Raw genomic sequence first — 13,152 nt, 5'->3', positions numbered from 1 at the left:
TATTAGCTTATCAGTCCTCAAGGGTTTAAACTCCATTTCTTCAAACTGAGGTCACTCTGAAAGGCATCAAATGTGTGAAATAGTGATTGTGGTTTAATTTTACACAGAATCAAGTTATTTTTAAGTGTTCCTGAGACTTGGCTTTGTTTTTGCTCATCTCTTTGTAATTTAAAGGCTCTTGTTTCTTACAGCCTGAAGAGCACTTGAACATGTTGCTGTGTGAAAACTACAATCACTGTTGCATCTCCACAGGTGATGATTGGAGAAGGTGTTCAGTTAGTCCCCTGCCCCAAAACATCTCACATCATCTGCTGGCGAGCAGAGCATGGTGTTTAACATCATGGCTAGTTGTTTATCAGTGAAGTTTTCACCTGAATGTATTACTCCAGACTGATAATACTGTTTGTGAAGTCTAGATTTGATTTAACTGCTTGTCCCGACTCATGAAAGGTATTGATTTGAATGTGCAGACGTAGACATCAGAGCTCAGAAAAGGAGAAAAGAAAATTGGACTCAAAGAAATAATTTTCTTGTGATGTCTCAAAGCCTCCAGCCTACTGGCTGCGCCCCCCCCCCCAGAGATGAACAGAAGTCCATTCAATGTGTAAATGTTTGACCATATATGACTTCAAATTTTGGAGGGCACTGGATTTAAGTCAGTACCTGCGTTTCAATAATGTGATGCCAGAAACTGACGAAGAGTAAATCAGATTCTCAGCAGAGGAGGTGTCCTGCTGCGGCGGAGCATTTGTTTAATGGATTTTTAAAACGGGGACATTCTGAGCCAGGTCGGAAGTCAGACAAGGAGCTGGGAGAGAAACACGCAAGCGGGAGAACGACTCAGTGGCACATTAATCATTGCACCTCAGCGCCTTTATTTACAGTTTATTACACCTGTCAGGTTTTACTTCAGTGAGAGGAACCTTATATTGTCACACTAATAATAGACTGTACAAATGCTTCTTGTTATAAAATGTGCTCCAGGTGTTCTGGTTTAACCACTCATGTATTTATGGGTCTACTTTTGGATTGTTATTCCTGAGAGTGGTTTCATTATTAGTCAGAAAGCAGCTTTTATTGCTAAGACTTGGCTCGTGCACGAGGCGCGTATGCTGTACGTGCATACTCCTTGACGAAAATAACAGCTGACCCCCCCGTCAGCTTCAAAAGTGGAGGCAAATAGTCTACTTTTTTAGTGCTTCGTTTGTGCTGATTTGTGCAGGTGAAACTGACGTTTGTGCTGCTATGGTTTCTGAGATATATGCCTGACAACTTTCTTTCAAATAACATGAGTGCCTTTTATTTGTAAATGAGTTCAATAAAGTTTTGCAAGAAAACCTGTCTCCTTTATGTTTTTAAATAATCTTTATTTGTTGAACATATACAGTAGTAATCAATGTTACTTTTACAAATATTTTTCTTTCATCAATATGAGATATCATTAAAAAATATATAAGTACACCACTAGGATTTTAACACCCACCACCAATCTCCAAGGGCTACCCTTCTTAACCACTGTTCCACAGCCCCTGCTGCAAATACTAGTACAAGGGCAAAACATAGCACAAAGAAAACCTCTTTTGTTTATTTATTTATTCATTTATTTTACTTTATTGTGAACAGAACAATCACCATTTACATAAATGTCTTTCCACAAATGAACAAGCTAGCAGTGTTGCCATCAATACAAAGATTTTGGTTGGAAAAAAAGTGTAAAAAGTAGGTTTTTATTGGATTTTTTTACTACCCATGGTATTTTCTGAACAAGGTAAGAACATTGAAATTAAACTATACATGCTTGTCATGATCCGCCCCAGCCTCCCTGACTGTGTCTCTCCTGCCCTGTTTAGCCTTATTGTTCTCACCTGTCCCTGATTACTCTGCCCATGTGTTCCTGATTCCCTTGTGTATTTATACCTCCCTCCTGGTTGTTGTCTTTGTTGGTTCATTGTCGCTTGTTCGTTCGTTCGTCCTGTTGCTCCCGTCCTACCAATTAAACATCTTTTTATTTTTTACATCCGTCTGACTGCTCTTCTGCCTCCTGGAACCCACCACCACACATGGTCTGCCACCTCCACCCGCAGAACATGACAGAATGAACCGACCAAACCTGGACCTGTGGTGAGCTAACACACCTGCTTCTGGAGGATTATTTTTTCTTTTTCTCCCTTTCAGCAGAGGGTGATTTCTGGCCTGGAGTTTTTGTGTTCGCCGCATCCTACCTGTTCTCGGGATGGTCGAAGTCCTCTGGGAGATCCTGGCGCATCCCACTTTGTCTTCGGAGTGGTCAGGGTCATTCACCACCTGCTGTTTTTGTCCCGTCCCGTTCTCCTTCTGGAAGCCGCGGATCCTGGAGCCTCAAGAGAATTACACCCCCTACGCACTCCATTATTCTCCGGTGTGGTAGGGCTGGTCTCCCCGCTCTTCTCCGGTGGATCCTGGAGCCTCAAGGGAGCTACACCCCCTACGCACGCCATTGTTCTCCGGTGTGGTAGGGCTGGTCTCCCCGCTCTTCTCCGGCTTCCCTTCACCCGAGCCTCCGCCGATGGACCCAGCAGATCGGGATGTGCACCTGCTCTGATTGGGATGTCGAGTACCTACCGCCGAGCTGGGCTTCCACGCGTCGCTCCCGCTGCCCAACCATTTCCTGGTCCACGCCTGCAGGTTCTGTGCCTGCAGGTTCTCCACGCGGCAGTTCCTGCTGGGGCCTATGCCTGCTGCTGCAGTTCCTGCTGGGTCCCACGCCTGCTGCTGCAGTTTGTCTCTGTGTTCCTGGTGTCCTGTGTTCCTGGAGTCAAGTGTTTGTGTCAAGTCAAGTCAAGTCTACGTGTCAAGTCTACGTGTCAAGTCAAGTCTACGTGTCCAAGTCAAGTCTACGTGTCCAAGTCAAGTCTGCGTGTCCCTGTGCCAAGTGTGCGTGTCCCAAGTCTTCGAGTCCGAGTTTCCCTGGTCTAAGTTCGTGGACACGTCTGTTTGGTCGTAAGACGGAGTGCCGCCTACTCTTCGAGGCCCCTGCTCCGCAGCCCTGGACTGTGTTTGTTCCCAGGTCTCGTCTTCCGTGTTCCCTGGTCTTGTGTGCCCTAGTCTGGTCTTCGTTCGTCCCTGTGTCTCCTGTGCTCTGTGGCTTGTGGGCGTCTGGTATCCCCCCTTAATGGGGGGGGGGGGGGGGGGGGGGGCGGTGGTACTGTCATGATCCGCCCCAGCCTCTCTGACTGTGTCTCTCCTGCCCTGTTTAGCCTTATTGTTCTCACCTGTCCCTGATTACTCTGCCCATGTGTTCCTGATTCCCTTGTGTATTTATACCTCCCTCCTGGTTGTTGTCTTTGTCGGTTCATTGTCGCTTGTGCATGTTCGTTCGTCCTGTTGCTCCCGTCCTACCAATTAAACATCTTTTTATTTTTTACATCCGTCTGCCTGCTCTTCTGCCTCCTGGAACCCACCACCACACATGGTCTGCCACCTCCACCCGCAGAACATGACAATGCTAAGTTAATACAGGATTTAGTACACATTAAATTTCACTAACAAGCCAGAAAGTGTGATTTTTTTAAACATTTAATATTTTTGGAAATGGATGCTTTTATTTGCTAATTCAGGAAAACTTAATTAGGCTTAATAAAGCAATTCAAAAATAGCCAGGACACTGAACAAAAGTGCTATACAGTACATGTTTAAGTATAAAACAATATTCAGACAGAATAATAGAAACAATTAAACAGCATTTAATTACAATACATTTTAATAGCACTATAAAAACAAATGGTCAAATATTTCTATGTGTATATTGGTGGAGAACTGGGTTTCTCCATGCTGATTATATAGCCTAGGCATCATTTGATCCATCCTAATCATACTTTCTTTTAATTCTGATTTAGATGCCATCTGTAGACAGAGACTCACTTTTTGAAATCCTTTGCAATTCAAAAGAGGCCATATTCAAAAATGGCAAAATAGCCACTCCAACTTCCCCAGTATGGACAGAGATGAGTCATCAGGTAGAAGACAAGATGTCAGCAAAAGCCCTGTACATCTTTGTGAAGCTGAACAGATATAACATCTGGTCAGTTTTGGAAATCACTGATCAGGAAAGTGATGGTGAAACAGAGGTACATTCCGGTGACATTTCCTCTTGACAAGAAAACTGTCCGGCCTTTAAGCTTGAGGTACCTTTTGAGGACTGGGTCAAGTTCATTCCAGAAAAGGTTAAATATAAGGACAAGTTCTCATTTTCAAAGAAGAGAATACACTATTTTGAAGCCTGGCACTTGTTGTGGCCCTCAGTGAAGCGGAAGGTGATGACAGTTCTGGAGCCCCTCTTGCATCAGAAACAAGCAAAAAATATCTGAAAGCCCAAATATCGGATGACTCCATCATCGTTCCTGATGAGAAGATGGAAGAAAGTGACAGAGAGGAATCCCTTGATAAGATCCAGACTGACATACGACAGTGGATAACAGAAATATGTGAGGAGAGCAGGTCACTTGCTTCAGCTGATGGGGACAGGGATAATATTCACTTCCTTCCTGACATTATTCCACATATGGTAAGACTTAAAAGTTACTTGCCACTCTGGACAAGAATAATGGTCCCTGCATAAAAACAGCACTAAAAAAGTAGAATATTGTGGTCCATTTTGGAGCAGTTTGGAGGAGTCCGGGGGGGACGGTGACCTCTGAATGACCTATTAAATAAAGTTTAATATCTCAAAAACCATAGCAGCACAAACATCAATTTTACCTACACAAATCAGCACAAACGAAGAACTAACCGAGCAGCCTATTTGCCTCCACTTTTGAAGCTGCCGGGGGGGGGGGGGGTAGCTCTGAGAGCTGGAGCATGCGCTGACGGCCGATCACCAGATACACGGCAGCGTTTGAAGCTGATGGCAGCTCGTTAACAAACATCCACAAACAATTAAGACGCATTTTCGCCTAATTTATTTACTGACAATGCAAAAAATAATCTGGTAAGTATACCCACTCAATCTGGAGGTAAGTGAAGAAAATTTAGAAAGTTTACTAAATTATATTGACGAAGTTTTTGAGTTATTCGTCATGGGTCAGAAGTAATCAGCAGCTGAGCCTGAAACACCTGGGACCAAGAGGAGCCGTCCTCAGGACTCGCCTGAGGCCTCATCTCCCCGTAAGGACATATTAAAATTATTAGATTCTATAGATAAATGGCTTCTGGGATTTGAGGGGCGTCTTCATCCGCTTGAGGTTCTACACCAGGAGTTTCAGAACCTCCGTCAGTCTCTGGAGTTCAGCCAGGAGCAGGTGGAGTGGCTCGCCGCTGAGAACGCGTCTCTGCGGGAGTCCGTTTCTTCCCTGGATGAGGGAATGACGCGGATCACCCTGGACAACAAGACTCTGAAGGAGACGGTTTTGGACCTTCATGCCCGTAGTATGAGGGATAATTTGGTGTTCGCAGGCCTGCCGGAGCAGACAGGAGGTGCGGAGAACTGCGAGCAAACAATAAAAAACTTTCTCCAGACCCAAATGAAGATACCCGAAGAAACGGTAAAAAACATCACTTTTCACCGGGTACACCACCTTGGAGCCAAAAGAGTGGACAGCAGAAGACCTTGTCCCATCGTGGCTAAATTTGAACATTTTAAAGAGCAAGTAACGTCTAAATTAACTTTTTTTTTTTGCTGATGAGCTGTATAAATGAGTGTCTAATAGTGTTTTAAATGTGTGTATTCATTATTTTAGCATTTTGGTGCATTTTCTTTAAAAATTAAAAATTCTGCCTAAATACCACAGTATAGTGCCACCTTCAGCTTAAAACATAGAATTTGAGTCATTTTGAATAAATTTTAGCCAATGGCTAAAGAGTAAGATACTACGTAAACCAGTAGAGTACTACGTAGCAGCTCTGTGTCAAAGTTATAAAAGCAACGAGAGTCTCGGCCACGCCTTGTGGTGATTTGGGAGTTGGATTTGCAAGCGAGTGTAGGACGGTTAGTGGTAGTTCAGCATTAACATATAGCATTAGCATTTCCTAGTCTTTAGCATAGCTTTTAGTGTTATACATACTTATTTAGTGTTAGCTTGGCTGTTGGATATTGTAGTTTAGTTAGTGTTTGGCTGTTAGTGTAATTAGGAAAGTAGTTCGGGTTTAGTGCTCCATATCGTGTTAGTATGATGAGAAGGTGTAGTGTAGTATGGTTGCGGTGGCTCTGTGGGGTTGCACTCCTTTCCGCTGGACTTAGAAATTAGGCGCCAGTGGTTGCGCGCAATCGGTGTCTGGAAAACCTTCAGCTCCCGCCTGGTGCTGTAGTTTGCAATTCTGTTCAGGAGGTCGCATTTCAGGCTCTCCACATCATATGTGACTGACTTTAACGTTATAATAAAGGTCATACACTGGGAATGTTATAAAGCGCCTATATGTTTCTTTTGTATATTATCTGACTTTATGAACTCCAACAACAATGTGCTTCTATTTTTTTTCAGGCTAAATCTACACAAGACACTAGCTGTCAGACTGATTTAGCTGCAAGAATGCACTTGTCCAGGCTGACGTGAAGCCTTACCCGTAGCAAAGGTGAATTATTTTTAATAGTCTTCTATGTAAACATTTTATTATTACCTTCTAGTTTTAATTTGTTTTACAGATTATTGTTACACGTGATTTTATGCTCTTTTAAACATTTATAAATGTGCTACTTCTTTGTTTTTTACATAGCCACCCAGAATAGAGCTCACAGCCGCTGTGTGTCTGGTGACACGGGGACCATGACGGAAATTCATCTTCCAGAAAGTCCCAGAGCATCCACACCTCCTGAAAAGACCAAGATGTGAGGTGTCTGCTGTTGATTCCAGCTTCCACCTCAGTGACAGTGCAAGCTCAGTGAACTGTTCAAGGTAAAAAAAATTAAAACATTTCTGAATTTTTAAGATATTAACAATTAAATAAGTATGTGATGACATCATGACGGAGGCTACTGATTCTGGCCCTGTGACACTTGGTGGTGACGTGTGAGCTGATTCACCTGGTAAATAACTTTTACATTAAATATTTTGTTTTTGCTATCAAAGGTAAATTAACTAATAACCTGCATTATTGCAGGACACTCAGCAAAATATGGACTCTACACCATGAGGCAGGCACATGTTAATACTCTATAAGAGCACATAAGGTGAGCAACACCACAGATTATTGTTATTACTGTACACTGTCCTGGATTTGTTTTCTTTCTGCATCTCATCATTAGCCTGGCTGTTCACCTGATAACTCCTGTCATCTGGTTATGACAGCATGAGGATGTCCTCACACACCTGTAACCTATCAGCTCATCTGGCAGAATAGAGAGAGAAGAGACAACACCACATCTCCTGTTCCTGGAAAGTCTTCAACCGTCCTTCGATGACCGAGAACCTCCCTCAGCTCTGTCTCCTGTCTGCCTACAATTATTATAATAAATAGTGTGTTTGACAAGTTTTTTGTGCTTCCAAATATCTCATTTAGATTCCAGTTTTGATATTTTAATGGATATTTATAAATTACATTGATTATCAAATTGTTGCATGTTTAACTAGCTCTATTGTGATGAATTAAACTAGCACCTCACTGTTAAAAGCTCATTTTAATTTCAAGCATGTTTAAGTATTTATGGACATGAACAAAAACAGGAAATATATAAATTGAGATTTATTTAATTAATATAACAAATAAGGGGGAAAGAGTCGTTGAAAAGGCACATTCTTCTGGAAGCTCCTTATCCTGATGACACCAGCAGGAGACCAGCTGCAGACACCAGAGGATCACCTACAATCAAGAGAGCAGCTAGTGTCAGTAAATAAATAATGAAATCAGGGCAGTTTTAGTGAGCTGAACACATTACAGAATAATTTTCTCATGGGGTAGTTTCATAACTTTCTATGCAGCAGACTGTAACTTGAGCCCAGGGCTCCTGGAGAGCTGCTATCTAGCACATTTCAGTGGTTTTCCTGCTTTAACAGGTTAGATTAGCTGTTAAGCAGCTCAGCTATTTGTTGCTGATGAAAACCAGGTGTGTTGAAGCAGATAAACCTCTAAAACATGCTGAATACTAGCTCTCTAGGGCCATGGAGCCAAACCCTGCAGCTAATCCAATGCTATGGCTAACGGCTACTTACCATTCAGAGCTGGTTCTGTTGGGTCGGTTCCGCTAGTTTCAGGCAACTCACAAGCTCAAAACAATAAGGCTCAGGTCTGCTTGTCTCCTCCAAATAGACTTGGTCCCTTTCTTCTCGAGTGTCTGGGTAAGGAGGGGGAGAAACGTCCTCCACTTCTAATAACTGCTCAGAGTGAAGGGAGCTACCATCGTCTAGTTAGCCATCGTCTTCGTCACTGCTGCGGCTCTGCCCTCTCGGTCCTCCAGGCAATGCCTACTAATGTTGCAGTTTTTAAAATTGATACGTGGGTGGAGTAAGACTCTGAGTGGGCATTACCACTTCTTTAAGCAAAAGGATCTTGTTAAGTCATGGAAGAGAGCTCAAAGGAAAAGACTTCAGCGTAAATGACCAGTTCCCTAAGGAAATCCTGGATCGGCGCAGAGTCCTCTTTCCGCTGCGCAAAATGTTTATCCAGGATGGGAAGAGGGCTGTCCTCTCAGTGGATAAGCTTTACGTGGACATTAAACTTTACAAGGAGCGAGTAGTGACTGACTGGCTGTATTAGCCCAACATCAGGTCAGACATGTATCATTCTTATCAGGATTCACTGGGTTTGCGCACGTCAGGATTAAACAGCTGCTAAATCTGTTTTCTAGATGATGAGATCACCTGTTCCTCACCCCCTCACACCCCTATCACCTTTTATTTTTAGTTCTTTCTTCTTTTTCAACCTGTATCTGTATTTTCCTTTCCTCTTTACCTGCTTCTGTACCTTTACACCTGTATGGCACAACCACACAACTTTCCAACACTGCGTCAGACTCGACAGGGCCGGCTCTAGGTAATTACGTGCCCACGAGACTGCCCATTTGCCCCCCCCCCCCCCCCCGCCCGCACCACACCCCTCACCCAGACCCAAGTCCACCCACCCACCACACATTGGAAAAAGCAACTCCACAGTTATTCCTTAGTTACTAATTTTTTCTTTTAAATATTCACACTGCAACTCTTTAAAGTCAACAGCCTGAAGAAGCTTGAGTCTCACTTAGCTTGAAAGATAAGTAACCTGAGAATATTACAATAACCAACAACTCAAAATGTTGTGCAAATGTTATTGGGGAGGATGCAAAATCAAAAGCAGCATTAAACTGTGCAATCAAAAGCAAAACTCAAATATCAAAGTGTCATCATAAAGAAAGTTCTACTTTCCATTTTGTTCAACTGCTGTGGCCAGTCAGCAGGATCTATGGGGCCAGCAGCTCATGCATGTTCACAGACATCTGTTGAAGCTGATGATGGTGTCTCTTCAGGCTGTTGGATTGGAGCACTGAGTCTGCTGGTGTTGGGTTCTTCTTCTGTGAGAAAATAAACACACACACACACACACACACACACACACACACACACACACACACAAAGCAACTTAACCCTCCGATGCATGAATTACTTAGGAACAGTGCCACTTTCATGTTCAATATTCCTCAGCCATGTGCAGTGATGCTTTCCATTATTTTAAATGTTACTGGACTTTTTACTTTATTGATCTTTTTTAATCTGTTCTATGAAAACATGAATACAATTATCAAAAACAGGCGGAAGTGAGTGCATCCATGGGGAATATTTGAAGAAAACGTATGTCTCCCTCTCAGGTGCTCTTCAGCATCAAATAAATTGTAGAATATGAGAAAGAAGAACCGGTGATCTGAGGCACTCTGAGGTTTTCATTTATTAAACAAGGAAACACCGACGTGGGCCCGGCGGCAGCGGGGACTCCCGAGTCCCCGCTGCCGCCGGTCAGCGGGGGAGTCCCCGCCACGGCCACGGCGGTGTCGCCCGCCCGATGTGTCGGACAAAGTTGAAATTTTGCTACACCCACACCTAACGTTCTTCTGATATGAAAATATTAAATTCGTATTGTATGTGTACTTAAAACTTGAATCAAAGTTCATAAAAAGGCTGCAATCACACTCCAAAAAACGGTTAAAAAAATCTTACATTCTTCATCATCACAGTGAGACTCAACAGGTGTAGAAGACAGTCCCGCCCCCGTGGTGTCAACAGGTGCCTGTGTGGCTGCAGATATTGTCTCACTGCATCTGGACACGACGATTCAAAAGTAAAATTAATTGGTTAAAGTTACGAGATACTGTATTGGGTATGTAAACAGCTAGCGAGGGTCCGTCCGTGGACCGTGCGTGGCAGGAGAGGCAGTTAGCTACAATGGTAACGCAAAAAGTTCCTTTGCCAAATTTATAAAGTCTACATACCTCTGCTTTGGGCCCGTTTTTTTTTCTTCCTCCTTCCTTCGCTTTCGGAATGCTGATCCCGATGGCTTAGGTGTTCTTTTCATCATAAAATATCAAAAGTTTAAACGCGACGACAACAGGAAGTCCTTCTACAGTGCTGCCCACGCAAGTGATCTACAGCACCCTTAACGGTCAAATGCGTCGGAGCGGTGGTCCAGGCGGGAGCTCGTCATGCAGCCAGATCATTAGAATTTAAATATTGATGTTTTAATTTCATGTCATTTCAGAGGGGAATTTTGAGTATGTAGAGAGTGCATTTCATGTTACAAACATAAATGTAATAAACTGTTTTTTTTTGTTTGTTTTTTATTTTGCGCCCTATCCATCAGATGGCACCCCAGGCGGCCGCCTATGTCGCCTGTCGCCAAAGCCGGCCCTGAGACTCAAAACACACACACACACACACACACACACACACACACACACACACACACACACACACACACACACACACACACACACACACACAAATATATTAAATCCACAGCACAATATCATAATTTATGCGTCAAATAATACAACCACAAACACTGTTGGACCTTTATTATTATTATTATTTACTTTTCTGTTATTTATTAACATACTATTTTATACATTTAGATACTTATTCCATCTTATTCACATGAAGGCGTCATATTTTAGCTACCCACACACACATCTATGGGTGCACTAAGGTTTGTCTCATGGAACGTACATGGAGCTGGCTCTAGAGAGAAGAGATTAAAGATTTTTGATCAGCTAAAGAGAGTGCAAGCAGACGTAATATTATTACAAGAGACTCATAGATCTGCCACATCCGCAGATTAACTTAAAGCACCTGAGTTTCCCAGCATGTTCTCTGCCTGCTATAACTCTAGGCAAAGAGGTGTAGCTATTTTAATACACAAAAACATCAATTTCACAGTATTGGACAGTCTCTGATCTAGAGGGTAGATTTATAATGTTAAAAATATCTGTACAGAATCAAAGCTTATGTATTGTCAGCATATACTGTCCAAATATTGATGACCCTCCATTCTTTCATAATTTTTTCTCTGTACTCTCCGAACACTTGGACTGTCCACTTATACTTGGAGGTGATTTTAATTTTTGGATGAACACTTTAACAGACAGGCTCAGTACAGCTGGGGCTCAGCGCAATTGGCAATCCACTAAAATAGTTAAACAGTACATGAGTGATTATGGGCTTTGTGATGCATGGTGATCTCTTCATCCTAACCTTAGAGAGTATACTTTTTTTCACACGTCCATCACTCTCATTCACATTTGGATTATTTTCTAGTCAGCAGCTCATTGTTGGCTGACATTTCAGACACTGAGATACACCCCATAGCTGTCAGCGACCATGCTCCGGTTTCTTTAACTCTGGTAAACAAGAAGACAATCCCACCAAGCAAACACTGGAGGTTTAATACATCACTGCTTACAGATGAAGGTTTTATAGAATTTTTTAAAAAGGAGTGGGCTTTATATTCAGAATATAATGACCTGCCTGGAACATCAGCATCTGTTCTCTGGGAGGCAGGAAAGGCAGTGATGAGAGGTAAAATAATCTCTTTCTCATCACAAAAGAAAAAAAAGAAAACAAACCTATTCAGGAGTTAGAGGAAATCATTAAGTCTTTAGAGGCATCCACAGAAGAAGAGTTAATGAGCAGATTACGTAAAGCTAAATTAGAACTTCATGGAATTATTGACAAAAAGACACCATTTTTAGCACAAAGACTATGAATAGAAAACTTTGAACATAGTAATAAATTGGGTACATTTTTAGCTAGCCAGTTAAAAATTAATAAAGAGAAAACTACCATATCTGCTGTTAAATACACAACCGGGAATATAGTTTATGACCCTGAAAGCATAAACAACACTTTCAGAGACTTTTACCAAACTTTGTACTAACCACAGATAAACCCATCAGATAATGAGATCGATGAGTTCCTTGACAGGATAACACTTCCTAAATTATCAGACAGCCAAGCTACAGTCCTGGACTCACCACTAACATCCGCGGAGCTCCAGGAAGCCCTTAAATCCATGACTAATAGGAAAGCTCCAGGTCCAGGCGGGTTTCCAGCAGAGTTCTACAAAGAATTCTGTATCATTCTGGCTCCAATATTTTTCAGAATGGTGAGGGAAATCGAAGAGAGCGGCAGATTACAGCCAAACATGAATTCAGCCAATATTAGTCTCTTGTTAACACCAGGCAAAGACCCTGCATTTCCTACCAACTAAATTATCTGTATCTGTTTCTGTACTCGGAATGGGCGTGGCATAACCCGGAAGTGGGTGTGGTTTAACCGGAAGTGGGTGTGGTTTACATCAATATATTATTCTAAGTCTGAAATTGAAATGGAATGATCAGAAGTTGATATGTGTATTGTTTATTTGAAAACTATTTACAGAGCAGCCTCAGAATAGAGATTAAATATTTTTGATCACAATAATAAAGGAACTATTACAGAACAAGTTTTTCAATAAAATCAGAACATTAATATTTAAGTGCATGGATTAATACATCTGAACTCATGCAGTAGGAACCAGGAAATATGAAATGCTAGAACCAGACACAACTTTATATATATATTTTAATTTTAATTTGATTAAACAGATTTTTTTCTTAACGTTCTTGGCATTTTGCCCCACACAAAGTTAAACAAAACAATGTTGATTAAGGTGTGTGTGTGTGTGTGTGTGTCTGTGTGTGTGTGTGTCTGTGTGAGAGAGAGAGAGAGAGAGAGAGAGAGA

The sequence above is a fragment of the Nothobranchius furzeri genome, chromosome 14 (genome assembly GCF_043380555.1).
Source record: "Nothobranchius furzeri strain GRZ-AD chromosome 14, NfurGRZ-RIMD1, whole genome shotgun sequence".
Lineage (NCBI taxonomy): Eukaryota > Metazoa > Chordata > Actinopteri > Cyprinodontiformes > Nothobranchiidae > Nothobranchius > Nothobranchius furzeri.
The sequence above is the reverse complement of the archived record's forward strand: the minus strand, read 5'-3'. Positions refer to the sequence as shown.